The sequence below is a fragment of the Hypanus sabinus genome, chromosome 5 (genome assembly GCF_030144855.1).
Source record: "Hypanus sabinus isolate sHypSab1 chromosome 5, sHypSab1.hap1, whole genome shotgun sequence".
Taxonomy (NCBI): domain Eukaryota; kingdom Metazoa; phylum Chordata; class Chondrichthyes; order Myliobatiformes; family Dasyatidae; genus Hypanus; species Hypanus sabinus.
Window position 1 is genome coordinate 7,033,594 of NC_082710.1, and position 23,096 is coordinate 7,056,689.

The 23,096-nt window shown below is 43.7% G+C and overlaps 1 long non-coding RNA gene across 1 annotated transcript; it reads right to left on the reverse strand.

Annotated features, from left to right (window-relative positions):
• Window positions 1-10,677: 10,677 nt before the first annotated feature.
• LOC132393643 (uncharacterized) lies at window positions 10,678-22,752 on the reverse strand. The gene is made up of 4 exons (XR_009512017.1): window positions 22,561-22,752; window positions 21,675-21,723; window positions 18,598-18,807; window positions 10,678-12,221 (listed from the first exon to the last, which is right to left on the reverse strand). It is a non-coding gene; the product is annotated as an uncharacterized LOC132393643 (long non-coding RNA).
• Between the last annotated feature and the right edge of the window lie 344 nt (window positions 22,753-23,096).

Genomic DNA, 23,096 nt, shown 5'->3' on the forward strand with positions numbered 1-23,096 from the left:
CGCAAGTGCAGACACAACTAGTCCTGAGATACCAGGTAAGGTCATTTGATTCCGAACAGGTGTTTTTATTTATCATTACAGAATGTCTCTCTCTGATGCTTCCTGCTCTCTCCCCTCGCGATTCCCCTTTTCCCAACCGTGATTTCCCACATTCTGTCCCCATCCCACTCTCAGTCCACAATGGAGACCCATATCAGAATCAGGTTTATCATCACTCATATATATCATGTAATTTGTTACTTCATTGTGGCAGCTGTACTGAGTACTGTGCTATACATGAAGTTACTATAATACTGTGTTAGAGTCTAAGGCATCCTAGCTATATATATGCCTTAGACTTTTGCACAGACCTGTATAATGCAAATTATAAAATTGGGCCTGCTGAAATATTCTGGTACACTGCTTTGCCCATTAAGAATCCAGATTGGGAACTTGAACTCGGAGTTCAAAAAATGCTGCAAGGTATTCTATTCAATAATTGTTGGTACAACATATTCGTGAAATTATTTCTCAATCATTAACAGCAAGGAGGCTCTGGTCAAATATGTCATCTATAATGCTGAATAAAACTCCTTTGCCTCACCAAAGTAGCTTTTCAAATAAGATTTCTTTTTAAATTTCAAAAATAGACATTTTTTCGTGAAAGCATACAAATATAGAAACAGCAAAAAAATCACTTTTTCCATTTGTGGTCATTTAATTCAGTAGTGTAAACTATCAAAGAAAAAAAAGCATGAATATAGCATCATTGCCGTGTGTGACTCGCTGAGGACATGTCTCTTTCATTGCGTGAGGGGCTGCCTCACCTAAATTGGACCCTCCATGTGAGGTAGACCACAAGACATAGGAGCAGAATTAGGCATTTGGCCCATCGAGTCTGCTCTGCCATTCAATCATGGCTGATCCCTTTTTTATCTCCACCTCAACCCCTGTTCCTGATCTTCTCCCCATAACCTTTGATGCCCTGTCCAATCAAGAACCTACCAATCTCTGCCTTAAATACACCCAATGACTTGGCCTCCACGGCCTCCACAACAAATTCCACAAATTTGGCTAAATAAATTACTCCAAATCTCTGTTTTGAAAGGGTGCCCTTCTATCCTGAGGCTGAGCCCTTTTGTCCTAGTCTCTCCCACCATGGGAAACATCCTTTCCACATCTACTCTGTCTAGGCCTTTCAACATTCAAAAGGTTTCAATCAGTTCCCCACTCATCCTTCTGAATTCCAGTGAGTACAGACCCAGAGCCAACAAATGAAATAACCCTTTCATTCCTAGAATCATCCTTGTGAACCTCCTCTGGACCATCTCCAATGCCAGTACATCTTTTCTAAATGAGGGGCACAAAACGGTTCACGATACTCAAGGTGAGCATTAGCAGTGCATTATGAAGCCTTAGCATCATGGTAGTAGAAGTGTCTATTCTGTGGTCCTGTGAGGAATGAGGCTATAATGTGGTCCTCTGAGGAACGAGTCTATAATGTTGGTCCTGTGAGGAACGAGACTATAATGTGGTCCTATGAGGAACGAGTCTATAATGTTGGTCCTCTGAGGAATGAGACTATAATGTGGTCCTGTGAGGAACGAGACTATAATGTTGGTTCTATGAGGAACGAGACTATAATGTGGTCCTGTGAGGAACGAGTCTATAATGTTGGTTCTATGAGGAACGAGACTATAATGTGGTCCTGTGAGGAACAAGACTATAATGTGGTCCTGTGAGGAACGAGTCTATAATGTTGGTCCTGTGAGGAACGAGACTATAATGTGGTCCTGTGAGGAACGAGTCTATAATGTGGTCCTGTGAGGAACGAGACTATAATGTTGGTCCTGTGAGGAACGAGTCTATAATGTGGTCCTGTGAGGAACGAGTCTATAATGTTGGTCCTGTGAGGAATGAGTCTATAATGTTGGTCCTGTGAGGAACGAGGCTATAATGTGGTCCTATGAGGAACGAGACTATAATGTTGGTCCTGTGAGGAATGAGACTATAATGTTGTCCTATGAGGAACGAGTCTATAATGTTGGTCCTGTGAGGAACGAGACTATAATGTTGGTCCTGTGAGGAATGAGTCTATAATGTTGGTCCTGTGAGGAATGAGGCTATAATGTTGGTCCTGTGAGGAACGAGTCTATAATGTTGGTCCTGTGAGGAATGAGTCTATAATGTTGGTCCTGTGAGGAACGAGTCTATAATGTTGGTCCTGTGAGGAATGAGTCTATAATGTGGTCCTGTGAGGAACGAGACTATAATGTTGGTCCTGTGAGGAATGAGTCTATAATGTGGTCCTGTGAGGAACGAGACTATAATGTTGGTCCTGTGAGGAATGAGTCTATAATGTGGTCCTGTGAGGAACGAGGCTATAATGTGGTCCTGTGAGGAACGAGTCTATAATGTTGGTCCTGTGAGGAACGAGGATATAATGTGGTCCTGTGAGGAATGAGGCCATAATGTGGTCCTGTGAGGAACGAGTCTATAATGTTGGTCCTGTGAGGAACGAGACCATAATGTTGGTCCTGTGAGAAACGAGTCTATAATGTTGGTCCTATGAGAAACGAGACCATAATGTGGCCCTGTGAGGAACGAGTCTATAATGTTGGTCCTGTGAGGAACGAGACTATAATGTGGTCCTATGAGGAACGAGTCAATAATGTTGGTCCTCTGAGGAATGAGACTATAATGTTGGTCCTGTGAGGAACGAGACTATAATGTGGTCCTGTGAGGAACGAGTCTATAATGTTGGTCCTGTGAGGAACGAGACTATAATGTGGTCCTATGAGGAACAAGTCTATAATGTTGGTCCTGTGAGGAACGAGACTATAATGTGGTCCTATGAGGAACGAGTCTATAATGTTGGTCCTGTGAGGAATGAGACTATAATGTGGTCCTATGAGGAACGAGTCTATAATGTTGGTCCTGTGAGGAATGAGACTATAATGTGGTCCTATGAGGAACGAGTCTATAATGTTGGTCCTGTGAGGAACGAGACTATAATGTGGTCCTGTGAGGAACGAGGATATAATGTGGTCCTGTGAGGAATGAGGCCATAATGTGGTCCTGTGAGGAATGTGGCCATAATGAGGTCCTGTGAGGAAAGAGACTATAATGTGGTCCTGTGAGGAACGAGTCTATAATGTTGGTCCTGTGAGGAACGAGACTATAATGTGGTCCTGTGAGGAACGAGTCTATAATGTTGGTCCTGTGAGGAACGAGACTATAATGTTGATCCTGTGAGGAACGAGACTATAATGTGGTCCTGTGAGGAACGAGTCTATAATGTTGGTTCTGTGAGGAACGAGTCTATAATGTTGGTCCTGTGAGGAACAAGTCTATAATGTTGGTCCTGTGAGGAATGAGGCTATAATGTTGGTCCTGTCAGGACGAGTCTATAATGTTGGTCCTGTGAGGAACGAGTCTATAATGTGGTCCTGTGAGGAACGAGACTATAATGTGGTCCTGTGAGGAACGAGTCTATAATGTGGTCCTATGAGGAACGAGACTATAATGTTGGTCCTGTGAGGAATGAGTCTATAATGTGGTCCTGTGAGGAATGAGTCTATAATGTGGTCCTATGAGGAACGAGTCTATAATATTGGTCCTATGAGGAACGAGACTAATGTGGTCCTGTGAGGAACGAGTCTATAATGTGGTCCTGTGAGGAATGAGGCCATAATGTGGTCCTGTGAGGAACGAGTCTATAATGTGTTCCTTTGAGGAACGAGTCTATAATGTTGGTCCTGTGAGGAATGAGTCTATAATGTTGGTCCTGTGAGGAATGAGACTATAATGTGGTCCTGTGAGGAATGAGGCCATAATGTGGTCCTGTGAGGAACGAGTCTATAATGTGGTCCTGTGAGGAATGAGACTATAATGTGGTCCTATGAGGAACGAGTCTATAATGTTGGTCCTGTGAGGAATGAGGCCATAATGTGGTCCTGTGAGGAATGAGTCTATAATGTGGTCCTGTGAGGAATGAGGCTATAATGTGGTCCTGTGAGAAACGAGACTATAATGTTGGTCCTGTGAGGAATGAGGCTATAATGTGGTCCTGTGAGGAATGAGGCTATAATGTTGGTTCTATGAGGAACGAGACTATAATGTGGTCCTGTGAGGAATGAGTCTATAATGTTGGTCCTGTGAGGAACGAGTCTATAATGTTGGTCCTGTGAGGAATGAGGCTATAATGTTGGTCCTGTCAGGACGAGTCTATAATGTGGTCCTGTGAGGAACGAGACTATAATGTGGTCCTATGAGGAACGAGACTATAATGTGGTCCTATGAGGAACGAGTCTATAATGTTGGTCCTGTAAGGAATGAGTCTATAATGTGGTCCTGTGAGGAATGAGGCTATAATGTTGGTTCTATGAGGAACGAGACTATAATGTGGTCCTGTGAGGAATGAGTCTATAATGTTGGTCCTGTGAGGAACGAGTCTATAATGTTGGTCCTGTGAGGAATGAGGCTATAATGTTGGTTCTATGAGGAACGAGACTATAATGTGGTCCTGTGAGGAATGAGTCTATAATGTTGGTCCTGTGAGGAACGAGTCTATAATGTTGGTCCTGTGAGGAATGAGGATATAATGTTGGTCCTATGAGGAACGAGTGTATAATGTTGGTCCTGTGAGGAATGAGGCTATAATGTTGGTCCTGTCAGGATGAGTCTATAATGTTGGTCCTGTGAGGAACGAGGATATAATGTTGGTCCTATGAGGAACGAGTGTATAATGTTGGTCCTGTGAGGAATGAGGCTATAATGTTGGTCCTGTCAGGACGAGTCTATAATGTTGGTCCTGTGAGGAACGAGTCTATAATGTGGTCCTGTGAGGAACGAGACTATAATGTGGTCCTGTGAGGAACGAGTCTATAATGTTGGTCCTGTGAGGAACGAGACTATAATGTTGGTCCTGTGAGGAACGAGACTATAATGTTGGTCCTGTGAGGAATGAGTCTATAATGTGGTCCTATGAGGAACGAGTCTATAATATTGGTCCTATGAGGAACGAGACTAATGTGGTCCTGTGAGGAACGAGTCTATAATGTGGTCCTGTGAGGAACGAGTCTATAATGTGTTCCTTTGAGGAACGAGTCTATAATGTTGGTCCTGTGAGGAATGAGACTATAATGTGGTCCTGTGAGGAATGAGGCCATAATGTGGTCCTGTGAGGAACGAGTCTATAATGTGGTCCTGTGAGGAATGAGACTATAATGTGGTCCTATGAGGAACGAGTCTATAATGTTGGTCCTGTGAGGAATGAGGCCATAATGTGGTCCTGTGATTAATGAGTCTATAATGTGGTCCTGTGAGGAACGAGTTTATAATGTTGGTCCTGTGAGGAACGAGTCTTTAATGTTGGTCCTATGAGGAACGAGTCTATAATGTTGGTCCTGTGAGGAACGAGACTATAATGTGGTCCTGTGAGGAATGAGTCTATAATGTTGGTCCTGTGAGGAACGAGGATATAATGTTGGTCCTATGAGGAACGAGTCTATAATGTTGGTCCTGTGAGGAACGAGTCTATAATGTTGGTCCTGTGAGGAATGAGGCTATAATGTTGGTTCTATGAGGAACAAGACTATAATGTGGTCCTGTGAGGAATGAGTCTATAATGTTGGTCCTGTGAGGAACGAGTCTATAATGTTGGTCCTGTGAGGAATGAGGCTATAATGTTGGTCCTGTCAGGACGAGTCTATAATGTGGTCCTGTGAGGAACGAGACTATAATGTGGTCCTGTGAGGAACGAGTCTATAATGTTGGTCCTGTGAGGAATGAGGCTATAATGTTGGTCCTGTCAGGACGAGTCTATAATGTTGGTCCTGTGAGGAACGAGACTATAATGTTGATCCTGTGAGGAACGAGACTATAATGTGGTCCTGTGAGGAACGAGTCTATAATGTTGGTTCTGTGAGGAACGAGTCTATAATGTTGGTCCTGTCAGGACGAGTCTATAATGTTGGTCCTGTGAGGAACGAGACTATAATGTTGATCCTGTGAGGAACGAGACTATAATGTGGTCCTGTGAGGAACGAGTCTATAATGTGGTCCTGTGAGGAACGAGACTATAATGTGGTCCTATGAGGAAACAGTTTATAATGTTGGTCCTGTGAGGAATGAGGCCATAATGTGGTCCTGTGAGGAACGAGTCTATAATGTAGTCCTGTGAGGAATGAGGCTATAATGTGGTCCTGTGAGGAACGAGACTATAATGTTGGTCCTGTGAGGAACGAGACTATAATGTGGTCCTGTGAGAAACGAGTCTATAATGTTGGTCCTGTGAGGAATGAGGCTATAATGTTGGTTCTATGAGGAACGAGACTATAATGTGGTCCTGTGAGGAACGAGTCTATAATGTTGGTCCTGTGAGGAACAAGTCTATAATGTTGGTCCTGTGAGGAATGAGGCTATAATGTTGGTCCTGTCAGGACGAGTCTATAATGTTGGTCCTGTGAGGAACGAGTCTATAATGTGGTCCTGTGAGGAACGAGACTATAATGTGGTCCTGTGAGGAACGAGTCTATAATGTTGGTCCTGTGAGGAACGAGACTATAATGTTGGTCCTGTGAGGAACGAGACTATAATGTTGGTCCTGTGAGGAATGAGTCTATAATGTGGTCCTATGAGGAACGAGACTATAATGTTGGTCCTGTGAGGAATGAGTCTATAATGTGGTCCTGTGAGGAATGAGTCTATAATGTGGTCCTATGAGGAACGAGTCTATAATATTGGTCCTATGAGGAATGAGACTAATGTGGTCCTGTGAGGAACGAGTCTATAATGTGGTCCTGTGAGGAATGAGGCCATAATGTGGTCCTGTGAGGAACGAGTCTATAATGTGTTCCTTTGAGGAACGAGTCTATAATGTTGGTCCTGTGAGGAATGAGTCTATAATGTTGGTCCTGTGAGGAATGAGACTATAATGTGGTCCTGTGAGGAATGAAGCCATAATGTGGTCCTGTGAGGAACGAGTCTATAATGTGGTCCTGTGAGGAATGAGACTATAATGTGGTCCTATGAGGAACGAGTCTATAATGTTGGTCCTGTGAGGAATGAGGCCATAATGTGGTCCTGTGAGGAATGAGTCTATAATGTGGTCCTGTGAGGAATGAGGCTATAATGTGGTCCTGTGAGGAATGAGACTATAATGTGGTCCTATGAGGAACGAGACTATAATGTGGTCCTATGAGGAACGAGTCTATAATGTTGGTCCTGTAAGGAATGAGTCTATAATGTGGTCCTGTGAGGAATGAGGCTATAATGTTGGTTCTATGAGGAACGAGACTATAATGTGGTCCTGTGAGGAATGAGTCTATAATGTTGGTCCTGTGAGGAACGAGTCTATAATGTTGGTCCTGTGAGGAATGAGGCTATAATGTTGGTTCTATGAAGAACGAGACTATAATGTGGTCCTGTGAGGAATGAGTCTATAATGTTGGTCCTGTGAGGAACGAGTCTATAATGTTGGTCCTGTGAGGAATGAGGCTATAATGTTGGTCCTGTCAGGACGAGTCTATAATGTGGTCCTGTGAGGAACGAGACTATAATGTGGTCCTGTGAGGAACGAGTCTATAATGTTGGTCCTGTGAGGAATGAGGCTATAATGTTGGTCCTGTCAGGACGAGTCTATAATGTTGGTCCTGTGAGGAACGAGGATATAATGTTGGTCCTATGAGGAACGAGTGTATAATGTTGGTCCTGTGAGGAATGAGGCTGTAATGTTGGTCCTGTCAGGACGAGTCTATAATGTGGTCCTATGAGGAACGAGTCTATAATGTTGGTCCTGTGAGGAATGAGGCCATAACGTGGTCCTGTGAGGAACGAGTCTATAATGTGGTCCTGTGAGGAATGAGGCTATAATGTTGGTCCTGTGAGGAACGAGTCTATAATGTTGGTCCTGTGAGGAACGAGTCTATAATGTGGTCCTGTGAGGAACGAGTCTATAATGTTGGTCCTGTGAGGAACGAGTCTATAATGTGGACCTGTGAGGAACGAGTCTATAATGTTGGTCCTGTGAGGAATGAGACTATAATGTGGTCCTGTGAGGAATGAGGCCATAATGTGGTCCTGTGAGGAACGAGTCTATAATGTGGTCCTGTGAGGAATGAGGCTATAATGTGGTCCTGTGAGGAATGAGGCTATAATGTTGGTCCTGTAAGGAATGAGTCTATAATGTGGCCCTGTAAGGAACGAGACTATAATGTGGTCCTGTGAGGATCGAGTCTATAATGTTGGTCCTGTGAGGAACGAGTCTATAATGTTGGTCCTGTGAGGAATGAGGCTATAATGTTGGTCCTGTCAGGACGAGTCTATAATGTGGTCCTGTGAGGAACGAGACTATAATGTGGTCCTGTGAGGAACGAGTCTATAATGTTGGTCCTGTGAGGAATGAGGCTATAATGTTGGTCCTGTCAGGACGAGTCTATAATGTTGGTCCTGTGAGGAACGAGGATATAATGTTGGTCCTATGAGGAACGAGTGTATAATGTTGGTCCTGTGAGGAATGAGGCTATAATGTTGGTCCTGTCAGGACGAGTCTATAATGTGGTCCTATGAGGAACGAGTCTATAATGTTGGTCCTGTGAGGAATGAGGCCATATCGTGGTCCTGTGAGGAACGAGTCTATAATGTGGTCCTGTGAGGAATGAGGCTATAATGTGGTCCTGTGAGGAACGAGTCTATAATGTTGGTCCTGTGAGGAACGAGTCTATAATGTGGTCCTGTGAGGAACGAGTCTATAATGTTGGTCCTGTGAGGAACGAGTCTATAATGTGGTCCTGTGAGGAACGAGTCTATAATGTTGGTCCTGTGAGGAATGAGACTATAATGTGGTCCTGTGAGGAATGAGGCCATAATGTGGTCCTGTGAGGAACGAGTCTATAATGTGGTCCTGTGAGGAATGAGGCTATAATGTGGTCCTGTGAGGAATGAGGCTATAATGTTGGTCCTGTAAGGAATGAGTCTATAATGTGGCCCTGTAAGGAACGAGACTATAATGTGGTCCTGTGAGGATCGAGTCTATAATGTTGGTCCTGTGAGGAATGAGACTATAATGTTGATCCTGTTAGGAACGAGTCAATAATGTGGTCCTCTGAGGAATGAGACTATAATGTGGTCCTGTGAGGAACGAGACTATAATGTGGTCCTGTGAGGAATGAGGCTATAATGTGGTCCTGTGAGGAACGAGTCTATAATGTTGGTCCTGTGAGGAATGAGTCTATAATGTGGTCCTGTGAGGAATGAGGCTATAATGTGGTCCTGTGAGGAACGAGTCTATAATGTTGGTCCTGTGAGGAATGAGTCTATAATGTGGTCCTGTGAGGAATGAGGCTATAATGTTGGTCCTGTCAGGACGAGTCTATAATGTTGGTCCTGTGAGGAACGAGCATATAATGTTGGTCCTATGAGGAACGAGTCTATAATGTTGGTCCTGTGAGGAATGAGGCTATAATGTTGGTCCTGTCAGGACGAGTCTATAATGTGGTCCTATGAGGAACGAGTCTATAATGTTGGTCCTGTGAGGAACAAGTCTTTAATGTTGGTCCTATGAGGAACGAGTCTATAATGTGGTCCTGTGAGGAATGAGACTATAATGTGGTCCTATGAGGAACGAGTCTTTAATGTTGGTCCTGTGAGGAACGAGTCTTTAATGTTGGTCCTATGAGGAACGAGTCTATAATGTTGGTCCTGTGAGGAACGAGACTATAATGTGGTCCTGTGAGGAATGAGTCTATAATGTTGGTCCTGTGAGGAACGAGACTATAATGTGGTCCTATGAGGAACGAGTCTTTAATGTTGGTCCTGTGAGGAACAAGTCTTTAATGTTGGTCCTATGAGGAACGAGTCTATAATGTTGGTCCTGTGAGGAATGAGTCTATAATGTGGTCCTATGAGGAACGAGTCTATAATGTTGGTCCTGTGAGGAACGAGTTTATAATGTTGGTCCTGTGAGGAACGAGACTATAACGTTGGTCCTGTGAGGAATGAGGCTATACTGTGGTCCTTTCCCACAGAATCGCAGCTCCGTCTGCACCGAGCTTCAGTACTTCCCTCAGTACATACTCCTGCAGCCAGGACTGCACCAGTTGGCAGCACTCACTTATGGACATCAGTATAGTAGTCTATACTATGGTCCAGTATAGAAGGAGTCTATAATGAGGTCCTTCTCCACAGGATTTTAGCACTGACTGCATCAAACTTCAGTACTTCCCTCACATGTATTCCTGCAGCCTGGACTACGCCAGTTGACTGAAATCCCTTATGGACATCTTGCAATGCCGTAAGACCAGCCAGTTTTGGGCAGACCAAAGAGTGTCTTTCAGTGAGTTGATCACCGCCCAGCAGCACTTGATGCTTGTATCAGTGTTTGTCCCTGGCAATAACCCATAGATCAGACAGTCCTCTGCTACATAGATCAGAGAGTCAGCTGCTAACGATGAACTGATACACAGACCCTTCTGTCCATCTCCGTACCCACTCCTCAAAATTCAACGTAGATTTATTATCACAGTACATATATCTCATCATATAAAACCCCAAGATTAATTTTCTTGTGGGCATACTCAATAAATCCATAATAGAATACTGACCATAACAGAACCATTGAATGGTATTTATTGTGTACTTATTCATTTAGAGATACAGCATGAAATAGTCTTTTCCAGCTCTTCAAACCTCGTTGCTCACCAATCTGCCTATTAAACCCTTTTCTAATCACTGGACAATTTGCAATGACCAATCAACCCACTGACCAGTATGTCTTTGGACCTTGGGAGGAAACTGCAGCACCCTGAAGAAGCCCACACAGTCCTGGTGAGGAGAAACAAACTTCTTAAAGAGGACGGCGGGACTGAACTCTGAAACACTCTGCACTATCTGCTATGGGTGATATTCATGAATACAGGCTGAATGTGACCACAGTCAGTGCAGATCAGTACTAACATCTGCTCCTCGCTGTCAATCAATGTAGGCATACCTCAAGGATGTGTGCTTACCCACTACTCCGCTCTCTCTAGACAGCATCTGTCACCTAGAAATCTCACCATCCAGGATGTCCTCTTTTCATTACTGCCATCGGGGGGAAGGTACAGGAGTCCAAAGAGTCACATTCAACATTTAGGAACAGTTTCTTCCCCTCTGACATCAGATTTCTGAACGGTCCATGAACAGATAAACTTTACCTCACATTTTGATTTTTTTTATTGTAACGTATAGTAATTTTTGAGGTCTTGCATTGTACAGCTGCCACGAAAGGACAAATGTCAGGACCCACACTATGTCGGTGATAATAAACCTGTTTCTGATTCTGATGCGTTGTAATGTGAAGGGTGAGCTTTGATTTATTTTGTTCATTTTGTGCAATATTTCAGTGCAACCCTTGATTGAGATTGCCAATTCAAATTTGCACCATATTCATGAAAATGCATTATCCAGGATATGTTATGCCTATTTGCAAACACAGAGTGCAAGAATGTAAGTTGTGTCAAGGAGCATTATCAGATCAGTGCTAGGAGCACCACAGCAATGACAAATATTACTGGCTTGTTTCCCCACCCAGATAATAATAGATTTCTCAAGTACTTGTGGAAGAAAATGAAGGAAGTTCACTGACACCCGGTAATAGGAATGAAAGGGATGGTATTATTGGGAAAAAGGGTACAGGAGATTGATCCAAAAGAGACATAAGGGATGAGTAGAACCCATGTCAGAGACTGGTTGGAAAGACTAGAGCAGGAGGACAGAGATGCTTGAATGGCAATGTTTATCGCCTGGCATGGAATGACTGTGATTAACGCTGGAGAAAGACAGCACAGGGTACTGCCAGCTCGAGAGAAAAAAATCAACGACATTAAAAATTCACAGAGAAGGCTCATTGCTTGCCCTCACTGAGGAAAAGAAGGAAAGCTGGAATCAGAATCAAGTTTAATATCACTGGCATATGTCGTGAAATTTGTTATTATGCGGCAGCATTACATTGCAGTACATAATGGTAAAAACTGTAAGTTACAGTGAGAGATATATATAAAGTTAAATTAAATAAGCAGTGCAAAAAAGAGGAAAAAAGGTAGAGGGGTTGGTGTTCGTGGGTTCAATGCCGACTCAGAAATCCATTGGCAGAAAGAACATCAGAGTGAAAGGAAATTATAAACACGACAGGTTCTGCAGGTGCTGGATATCCTGAGCAATGCACACAAAATGCAAGAGGAGCTCAGCAGGTCAGGCAGCATCTATGGAGAGGAATAACAAATTGATGCTTCAAGTTGAGTCCCTTCATCAGAATGCTTATTACATTAAACAACATGCACCAGGTTCCAATGTCTACAGTTACACCCGGGGATTCACCTTTCAAGCAACTAACTGCTCTGAAGGCATGGTGGCATAGAGGTCAGTGTGTCACATTACAACGCTAGAGATCAGTGATTGGGGTTCAATTCCCACTGCTGTCCTTGAAAAGTTTGTCCATTCTGCCCTTGGCCAGGTTGATTTCCTCCAAATGTCCAGTTTCCTACCACATTCCTAAGATGTATGGGTTGGTGTTAGCAGGTTGTGGGCATGCTGTGTTGGTGCCAGAAGTATGGTAAATCCAACTGGACTGTTGGTTGTTGACACAAATGATGCATTTCACCATGTACCTTGATGTTTCAAATAACTTGATTGAGTTTTTTGACAAGGTGATGAGAGATATTGATGAGGATAGGGCACTGGATGCTCTCTACATCGATTTTGGTGAAGTGTTTGACTAAGTCCCTCATGGGAGGCTAACCCAGAAGATTAAGATGCATGAGGTCTGTGGCAAATTGGCTATATGGATCCAGAACTGGCTTGCACATAGAAGACAAAGGTTGTGGTTGAAGGGAGTTATTTGAGCTGGGGGTTTGTAATTATTGGTATTCTGAAAGGATCTGTGCTGGGACCTCTTTTGTTTGCGATGTATATGAACAACTTGGATGAAAGTGTAGCTGGGTGGGTTAGTAAGTTTGCTGATGATACCAAGATTGGTGGAGTTGTGAGTAGTGTAGAAGACGGGCAAAGAATACAGAGCAGATATGGGCAGAAAAATAGCAGATGGAATTTAACCCAGATCAATGTGTGGTGTTGCACGTTGGTAGGGCAAATGAAAGGAGACAGGACACTGTAAAGGTAAGATCCGAAACAGCGGTGCTGAGCAGAGAGATCTTGGGATCCAATTTCTTAGCTCCTTGAAGGTGGCTTCACAGGTCAACATGGTGGTTAAGAAGGCTTATGGAATGCTTGCTGTTATTGGTTGAGACATTGAGTTCAAAAGTCAAGAACTTTATAAAGCTCTGGTGAGGCCACATCTGGAGTATTGTGCACAGTTCTGGTTTCCCCACTGTAGGAAGGATGTTGGGGCTTTGGAGAGGGTGCAGAGAAAGTTTACCAGGATGCTGCCTGGCTTAGACGGCATGTGGTATCATGAGAGGCTGGACAGATGGATTGTTTCCTTTGGAATGATGGAGACTGAGGGGAGATCTGATAGAGGTTTATAAGATTAAGAGAGGCACAGATAGAGTAGACAGGGAGTATCTGTTTCTCAGGGTAGGAGTGTCTAATACCAGAGGGCATACACTGAAGGTGAGAGGGTGTAGGTTCAATGGGGATGTGAGGGTAAGTTTTTTTACTCAGAGAGTGGTGGATGCCTGAAATGTGCTGCCTGTTATGGTGGTAGATATATTAGAGGCTTTAAAGAGATGTTCAGATAGGCACACAGATGTAAGGTAAATGGAGGGATATGGACATGGTGTAGGTAGGAAGGATTAGTTGTTGGGTGTTTTTGATTTACTTTTTACCTGGTGCAGCACAACATTGTGGGCTGAAGGGCCTGTTCCTTTGCTGTACTATTCTATGTTTGATGTAATAAAGACAATCTCTTTAAACTGTGCTGGCCTGGTTTAGAGCCACAGCAGAGTGCACTGCAGATCGACATCGATTACATATAAATATATGAACTCTTAAGAAAGTGCTAGCATTGACTGCTCATTAGGGTGAAAAGTCTATTGTCAGAGACGTGTGGAGGGACAGGCATCCAGTAATTATAACCCAGGAGCAATTATCGGCAATTATAAACAGATAGTAATTATCTTATCACCAGAAACGCTGTGGCATTCCTCTTACTGATTTTACATTTTTGCATTTGTATATGCAGCGTATACAACAACACGGACTAACCACACACTAAATTTAGCAGGTGTGTTTAACACTATATACGCAGAGGCAGCTTCATAGGTATTTGGGGTTTTCTTTGTAGTCCCCGATACTAGTGTGGCTTTAGGTTTACATGTCTAACATGAACTGCGACGTTTTATTTTAAACCTGCCTGAGAAAACCTCCCTTTCAGTGTTTTTTATATAAAATAAACCAAACGTGTCTGTTGGGTTTGCCTTTTTCTTATTATAGTTCACGAATTACATGTTAATTTATATCCTTGTTCATCGTGCGAACCCCGCGGTACCGTAAAACTAATAAAATGTGGTTTCATAGTTTTGCCTGGTCATTTTATTTATTTATTTATTTATCTATCTATCTATCTATCTATCTATTTATTTATTTATTGTGATACAGCATAGGTGCACATCAATCCTTGATCTGATCCTGGCCTAATCATAGGACAATTTACAATGACCAATTAACCTCCAAAATAATATGTCTTTGCACTGTGGGAGGAAACCGGAGCACCCAAAGGAAACCCATGCGGTCACGGGGAGAATGTACAAACTCCTCACAGGCACTGGTGGGAATCGAACCAGGGTCGCTGGTATTGTAAAGCATCGTGCTAACCACTGCACTACTGTAAACAAGTGAATTAGAAGTGGTCAGCGTAATGCTATTACAGCACTTGTGAACCAGTTTCAATGCTGTCACTGTTTTTATGGAGTTTGTCCATTCTCCCCTGGAATGTGTGGGGTTCCTGCGGGTGCTCTGGTATTTTCCCACATTTAAAAAATGTACTGGTTAATAGGTTATTTGGCCACATGGGTACATTTGGGCAGTGCGGCCTCCTTAGGCCAGAAGGGCCTTTTACTGTGCTGTTTCCCTAAAAACAATAGGGCGCACATGAGATCATACTGGTTCTGGAGATCCAGAGCAACACACACACAAATTGCTGGAGGAACTCAACAGGCCAGGCAACATCTATGGAGTGGAATAAACAGTCGATGTTTTGGGCTGAGCCTTCATTGAGCCTCATGAAGGGTCTTGGCAGGAAACTTCTGATTATTTCCCTGCATAGATGAGATTAAAGAGATTGGAGAGATTAGCTTTACTCGTCACATGCACATCAAAGATTAAGCAGTCTGGTAATTTGCTGTGTCTGAGGGAGGTTGGTGAGAACTGGAGCAAAGTCTGTGGCTTGGAGGCCAAGAAGTCTGGAAACCATAATCAATTCCATTGCTTCTGCTCGACTGTGTTGTCAAGGGTGCCAGGCCATGATCAGCTCCATTGCTTCTCTTCGATTGAGGTATCGAGGGCATGAGCTCATAATCATCTCTATTTTTCTCTCCAATTGAGGTATTGAGAGCACGAACTCAAAATTTACTTCATTTTTCTCTCTGATTGAGGTGTCAAGGGTGTGTGCCCACGATTGGCTCCATTGCTTCTCTCTGATTGAGACATCAAGGACGCCAGGCCATAATCGGCTCCATTTTTCTCTCTGATTGAGGTATCAAGGGTGTGAGCCGATGATCAACTCCATTGCTTCTCTCCGATTGAGGTGTCGAGGGTGCGGGCCCATGATCGACTCCATTGCTTCTCTCTGATAGAGGTGTCGAGGACACGAGCCCATGATTGACTCCATCGCTTATCTCCGATGGAGGTGTTGAACAAGGTTGAAGTCGACAAAGACGAGAGAGGAAGACGGGTGGGTGTTCGACACCATCTTTTTGCATTTGACCGGTCGTTCTTTCCCTTTTGCTAGTGGCTGTTGGAGGAAAGTGCCGGAGTCTTTGAACCCACATTGGAAGGATTGATTGGAGTGGTTGTGGACTCGTCTTGGGTACTTTGGGGTTCATATTGCATAAGTTGCTGGAATCTGGTTAGTTTCTTCTTTTTTGAGTGGTTTTATCAGGGCAATTGATGCAGATTGGGGCGGCTCAGTGAAGAATGCTTTGCCCCGTGGCCAGTAGTAAGCTAGCAATGCAATTCTGAACTGAACGAAACTGAATATTACTGGATTCCTGCTTCGATGTTTGGCATTCTTTCTGTTATTCACTCCTTTTTGCTATTTGTGGAGATTTGTTCTTTCTTCACGAGCTTGGTGTTTTCTTGACCGGGTTCTGTGGGTGCTTTGTTGTTGTGTGGCTGCCTGTGGGAGGGCGAATCTCAGAGCTGTACTCCGTAAACATACTCTGATCATAAATGCACTTCGAATCTTTGAAAACGTAGAGGAAAATGGATTACTTCGTGTCAATGACTAACACAGTCCAAGGATTATGCCGCGGGCAGCCTGCTAGTGTTCCCACGCTGTCGGTGCCAACCTGGCACATCCACAACTCACTAACTCTAAACGTACTTCTTTGGAACGTGGAAGGAAACTGGAGCACCTGGAGGAAACCCACATGGTTATTGGGGAGAATGTACAAACTCCTTACAGACAACAGTGGATTTGAACATGGGTCACTGGCCACTGCGACGCCCTATGCTGCCTGAACAGCTGAATTCCTCTAGCGTTTTGTGTGTACTACTTGAGACAAATGGTGCCAATGTACTTTTGTGGTGGAGGACCACAGTGGACTGGGATCTCCTCTGAATTAAGCAATGGGGGAGCTCTACTGTCAGCCTCATGATTGATCACTGACAGGATCCCTGTTTCAGTTTCTTGATTGGTCATTACTGGAGTCCCTAATATCAGCTTCTGATTGAGCAATAAGACCATAAGACATAGGGGCAGATTTAGGCCATTCAGTCCATTGAGTCTTCTATGCCATTCCATCATGGCTGATTTATTATTCCTCTCAACCTCATTTTCTTGCCTTCCCCCCATAACCTTTGATGCCCTGACTAATCAAGAACCTATCAACCTCTGCTTTAAATATACCCAATAATTTGGTCTCCGCAGCCATATTGGGTAATGAATTCCACATACTCACCACCCTCTGGATAAAGAAATTCTATCCCATCTCGGTTCTAAAGGGCTGTCCTTGTTTTCGGAGGCTGTTCCCGCTGGTAGACTTGCCCACTACAAGAGACATCCTCTCCAAATCTACTCTAACTAGGCCTTTCAATATTCGACAGGTTTCAATGAGATCCCCTTGATTCTTCTGAACTCCAGTAGGTACTGCAGAGGACATTGGCTGATCCCTTGTGGGTGACGGTGTGCTCCTGACATCAGACTCTCAGATTAAACAAGGTTATAGTTCTCTCTTCACTCTCTGGATGAGGCAATGTCACCCAGTCTTGGTGCCAGTCCATAGATTGAACAATGAATCAGAATCAGGTTTATTATCACTGACACATCCCATGAACCTTGTTGTTTTGGGTGGCGGGGTGGAGATATGCCTCCGCCAAAGGTGGTGTGAGGCGCTCCTGCAGATCAAGGTGTAGCAGCTGCTTGTAAGTTCATTTCCGGGGTGCCTAGGTGCGACTCGAGTAGCAGCAGTACTCTCAATGGATGCGATTAAATATTCCCGTTTCAGCCTGTTACAGCGAAAGAGCACAACTGGTTCCAAGGTCAGTACAGTCAACAAAGATATCTTAATGTACTTAAATGAACTATCACTGTTTAAAACTGATGGAAACAGCACGTGGTTGGAAGTGCCCACATAGGACATTTCAGACGAAGTGTGGGTGCAGAGCAGTGTGTTTAAGGAAATGGGATTTTAAACTCCCTGTACTGACTATCTTGCTGGCAAGCGTGTAGTCTCTGCTGAATAAAATTGATGCGCTTGGAGCTAGGGTGCCGGATCAGAGGGACATTAGGACCGTGTGTGTCCTTTGTTTCACAGAATCTTGGTTAACCCCTTCTGTACCGGATGCAGTGACTCAGATTGATGGGTTTACTATACACCATCAAAATAGATCTATAGAGTCTCTCAAAAGCAGAGGTGAAGGAGTATGCCTCATGATCAACTCTTCTTGGTGCACAAATATATCAGTGCTGTCCCAATTCTGCTCACCAGACCTGGAATATCTAGCAATTAAGTGCCGTCCTTTTTACCTACTACGGGAGTTCTCCGGGGTCATTTTGGTAGCAGTATACATTCCACCTCAGGCCAATGTCAATCAGGCTTTAGATGACCTGAGCAATGGAATCAACGTGCACGAAACAGAGCACCATAACGCCTTCACCATTGTTTTGGGAGATTTTAACCAGGCCAGTTTGAAAAATCACTAAACAATTACTATCAACAGATCACTTGCGATACCAGAGGAAACAACGCACTGGACCATCGTTACTCCACCAACAAGAATGCCTACCGTGCTATTCCACACCCTCACTTTGGAATTCTGATGATCTGGCGGTACTCCTACCCCCTGAATAAAGGCAGAGACTGAAGACTGCAGCACCTGTAATCAGGACCAAGGAGGTATGGACAAGGGAAGCACAGGACTGCTTTGAATTGGTGGACTGGACTGTATTAAGGGACTTACCTTCAAACCTGGATGAGTATGCTGCAGTTGTTAACGACTTCATTAAAACCTGTGTGGATGAGTGTGTGCCTACGAAGACTTACTGTACATTCCCAAACCAAAAGCCGTGGATGAACCAGGAGGAACGTCGTCTGCTGAAGAGTAGATCTGTGGCATTCAAGTCTGGCGACCCAGGCCTGTACCAGAAAACCAGGTATGATTTGTGGAAGGCTGTTTCAAGGGCGAAGAGACAATTTTGAATGAGGTTGGAGGCGACATCCAATGCACAGCAACTCTGGCAGAGTCTGCAAGACATTACTTCCTACAAAGCAAAACCCAACAGCATGAATGGCAGCGAAGCTTCACCACAGAGGAACTCAACGCCTTCTCTGCCCACTTTGAGAGGGAGAACACAACTACAACTGTGAAGATCCCTTTTGCACCTGGTGACCCTGTGATCTCCGTCTCAGAGGCCGATGTTAGGCTGTCTTTAAAGAGACTGAACCCTTGCAAGGCAGAAGGTCCCAATGGAGTACCTGGTAAGGCTCTGAAAACCTGTGCCAACCAACTGGCGGGAGTATTCAAGAACATTTTCAACCTTTTACTGCTAAGGGCGGAAGTGCCCATTTGTTTCAAAAAGGCAACAATTATACCAGTGCCTAAGAAGAATAATGTGAGAGGCCTTAATGACTATCACCCAATAGCACTCACATCGACAGTGTTGAAAGGCTTTGAGAGGTTGGTCATGACTAGATTGAACTCCTGCCTCAACAAGGACCTGGACCCATTGCAGTTTGCCTATCGCCACAATAGGTCAATGGCAGACACAATCTCAATGGCTCTTTACACGGCTTTAGACCACCTGGATAACACAAACACCTACATCGGGATGCTGTTCATCGACCATAGCTCAGCATTTAATACCATCAATCCTGATTGAGAAGTTGCAGAACCTGTACCTCCCTCTGCAATTGTATCCTCCACTTCCTAACTAGAAGACCACAATCTGTCCGGATTAGTGATAACATATCCTCCTTGCTGACTTTCAACACTGGCACATCTCAGGGGTGTGTGCTTAGCACACTGCTCTACTTTCTGTATACACATGACTGTGTGGCTAGGCATAGCTCAAATACCGTCTATCAATTTGTTGATGATACAAGCATTGTTGTTAGAATCTCAGCTGGTGACGAGAGGGCGTGCAGGAGTGAGATATGCCAACAAGTGGAGTAGTTTCGCAGCAACAACCTGGCACTCAACGTCAGTAAGATGAAAGAGCTGATTGTGTACTTCAGGAAGTGTAAGACAAAGGAACACATACCAATCCTCATAGAGGGATCAGAAGTGGAGGGAGTGAGCAGCTTCAAGTTCCTGGGTGTCAAGATCTCTGAGGAACTAACCTGGTCCCAACATATTGATGAAGTTATAAAGAAGGCAAGACAGTGACTATACTTCACTAGTAATCTGAAGAGATTCGGCATGTCAACAAGTACACTCAAAAATTTCTATAGTTGTACCGTGGAGAGCATTCTGACAGGCTGCATCACTGTCTGGTATGGAGGGGCTACTGCACAGGACTGAACGAAGCTGCAGGAGGTTGTAGATCTAGTCAGCTCCATCTTGGTTACTAGCCTATAAATAACAATTATTTTGTTCTCCTTTACACTTGCTTACTGGAAATTACATTAAGCAGTCTTCAACTTCAATTGAATCTTGAAATGTGCTTTTTGAAAAGGCATCATATCAGTTTAGTGGTTAGCGTGATGCTATTACAGCTTGGGGCTTTCTGGAGATCAGAGTTCAATGCCGGTGTGTCTGTGATAGCTCCATATGAACTCCCCGTGGAATGTGCGGGTTTCTCCAGGTGCTCCAGTTTCCTCCCACAGTCCAAAGGTGTACTGGGTAGGTTAATTGGTCATTGTAAATAGTCCTCTGATTAGGTTAGGGTTAATGAGGTCTGTCAGGGACTATCGAGTCATAGAGTTGTAGAAAACTGCAGCACCCAAACAGGACCAAAATTGGTGGAAGGTACATAAAGGGTATCCAATATTCTGCCTATTGTTGGTCTATGCCTACTCCCATCGACCCACATCAGGACCATAGCCCTCTATACCCCAGCCAACCACATACCTATCTTATACTTCTCTTAAACGTTGAGATTGACCTTGCATGCACCACGAGTGCTGGTAGCTCGTTCCACACTCTCATGACCCTCTGAGTGAAGAAGATTCCCCTCAAGTTCCCTTTAAACTCATCACCTTTCACCCATAATCCATGGATTGCTGGGGTGGCATGTCTTGAAGGGCTGGAAGGATAAAACTTGTGCCCAGATGTGAATAGACTCGGTAAGAGTTCAACAATTAGAATGAGTTGACAGAATGTGTTGTGGGCAGCTCTAATCTGAGTGTGTGAATGCTAAATTTCCACAATATTTTAAGATCACATGCATTCCAAAGACAACTGTATTCTCTGATACAGCATTGGCTATAATTTTTCTTGCTGTTTGAAATTGCTGTGATAATTTTGATTCTGGGCACAGACTGAGGACTGGTGGTTACTAATTGATGGCACATGACGCAGCCCAGCCCAAGCTGTCTTTCCATTGGACTTAGGACGGGTAATTTTCACTCTCTCTGTGGGCAGTAAATGAACAATAACAGAAAACCAAAATGGGTGGGGGTACATAAAGGATTTCAGACTGGCCTACTGTTGATCTATGCTTAAAATCTATACCTTTCTTTCTAAACACAGACTGTATTAGTGAGAACAGATATCCTTTCTGTGCAGAGTCTATCTCTGTTAACCCCATAATTGCTGAATATCTCTTTACATTTACAGCAGATGCAGACAGAAGCCCCACAGCTCATTCAAGGATATTTTCATCACGTGATCATGTCAGAGAAATTATAATATAGCCCAAAAGTTTGTCTTTTGCCCACTGGTTGAACGCCCAAGCTGGTGAGACCTCTCATTGATTATATTATGGTTTTAATTCTATTATGGATTTACAGAGTATGCCTGCAAGAAAATGAATCTCAGGGTTGTATATGGTGACATATACAATATGAGCACAATCACACTTCTGCAGAACAAGTTACCTGCTGCATCTGTCTGACACTTCCAATCACTTCACTTGCAGTCCTTAAACTGTGAAAGAAAGGGTGAGAAATTTCAAGTCAACATGTCTGAAGGTCTATCCTGGGCCCAACATATTGTTGCAATTACAAAGCAGGCATGACAGCAGCTATGCTTCATTAGTAATTTGAGCAGACTTGGTACGCCACCAAAGACTCTCGCAAATTTCTACCGATGTAGCGTGGAGAACATTCTAACTGGTTGCATCACTGTCTGGTTTGGAGGGGCCACTGCACAGCATCGGAAAGAGCGGCAGAAAGTTGTAAACTCAGATAATTCCTTCATGGGAACTAGCCTCCTACAGCATCCAGGACACCTTCAATAGATGATGGCTTAATAAGGCAGCATCCATGATTAAGGACCTCCATTGCCCAGGACATGACCACTTTTCATTGCTACCATCAAAGAGGAGATACAGGTCACTGAGGGTGCACACTTATTTTATAACTGAACTATTTAAAATACATACACTTACTGTAATTCATGTTTTTTTTGGTCTCTGTTATTAGGTATTGTATTGTACTGCTGCTGCAAAGACAACAAATTTCACCAACGTATGCCAATGATATTAAACCTGGTTCTGATTCAATGTTTCAGAAGCAGCTTCTTCCCCTCTGCCATTAGATTTCTGAATGGACAACGAACCCATGGACTCTACCTCACATTTTTTTGTTCTCTTTTTCTTTTTCTACCTAATTAATATTTCACCAATCATCTTGCCAGATCTTTACTTCCCCTCTCCCTCTCTCCCTCTGCCCTCTTACTCTGACTTTTCCCCTAGTTTTCTAGACTCGATGAACGATCTTGGCCTAAGACATCGACTGATTACTCTTCTCCATGTCACCTGACCTGCTGAGTTCCTCCAGTGTGTTGCCAGGGATTTCCGGTGTCCGCAGATTTTTCCACGCTAGTGATCTCTCTGTCCTATTATCACTGAAGAATGAGGGAGGGAAGGAGACAGAATTTAACTGGGTTCCGTGGCACAAATCCCCTCCACTCCTCTCCCACCTCCATCAATTGTTCTTGGATTGCACTTGAAGCCAGTTGTAGTTTTCCCCACAGGAAACTGACCAAAGGCAGATTTTTAACCAGCTGCTCCACCAAAGTTCTTTTAGATCTTTGAACTTATTACTAAATGGCTTTCTGGTGAAAATCTCCTAATGAGGGCAAAGGGTTAATCACTAGAACATCCAAGTCTTTTATATGGTAATGAAGTTGTCCTGAATTCCTCTGTGATTCTGTTACACAGTCTGGCTCAGAAAGATGTTTTTCTAATGCATTACCTAATCGTGTACTTATTACAAAATAATAAATGCTTCTTACTTTGCAAATTAATCATATTGAATCCACTCAAGTTCCTCCCTTGAGACTGAACATTAAACTGA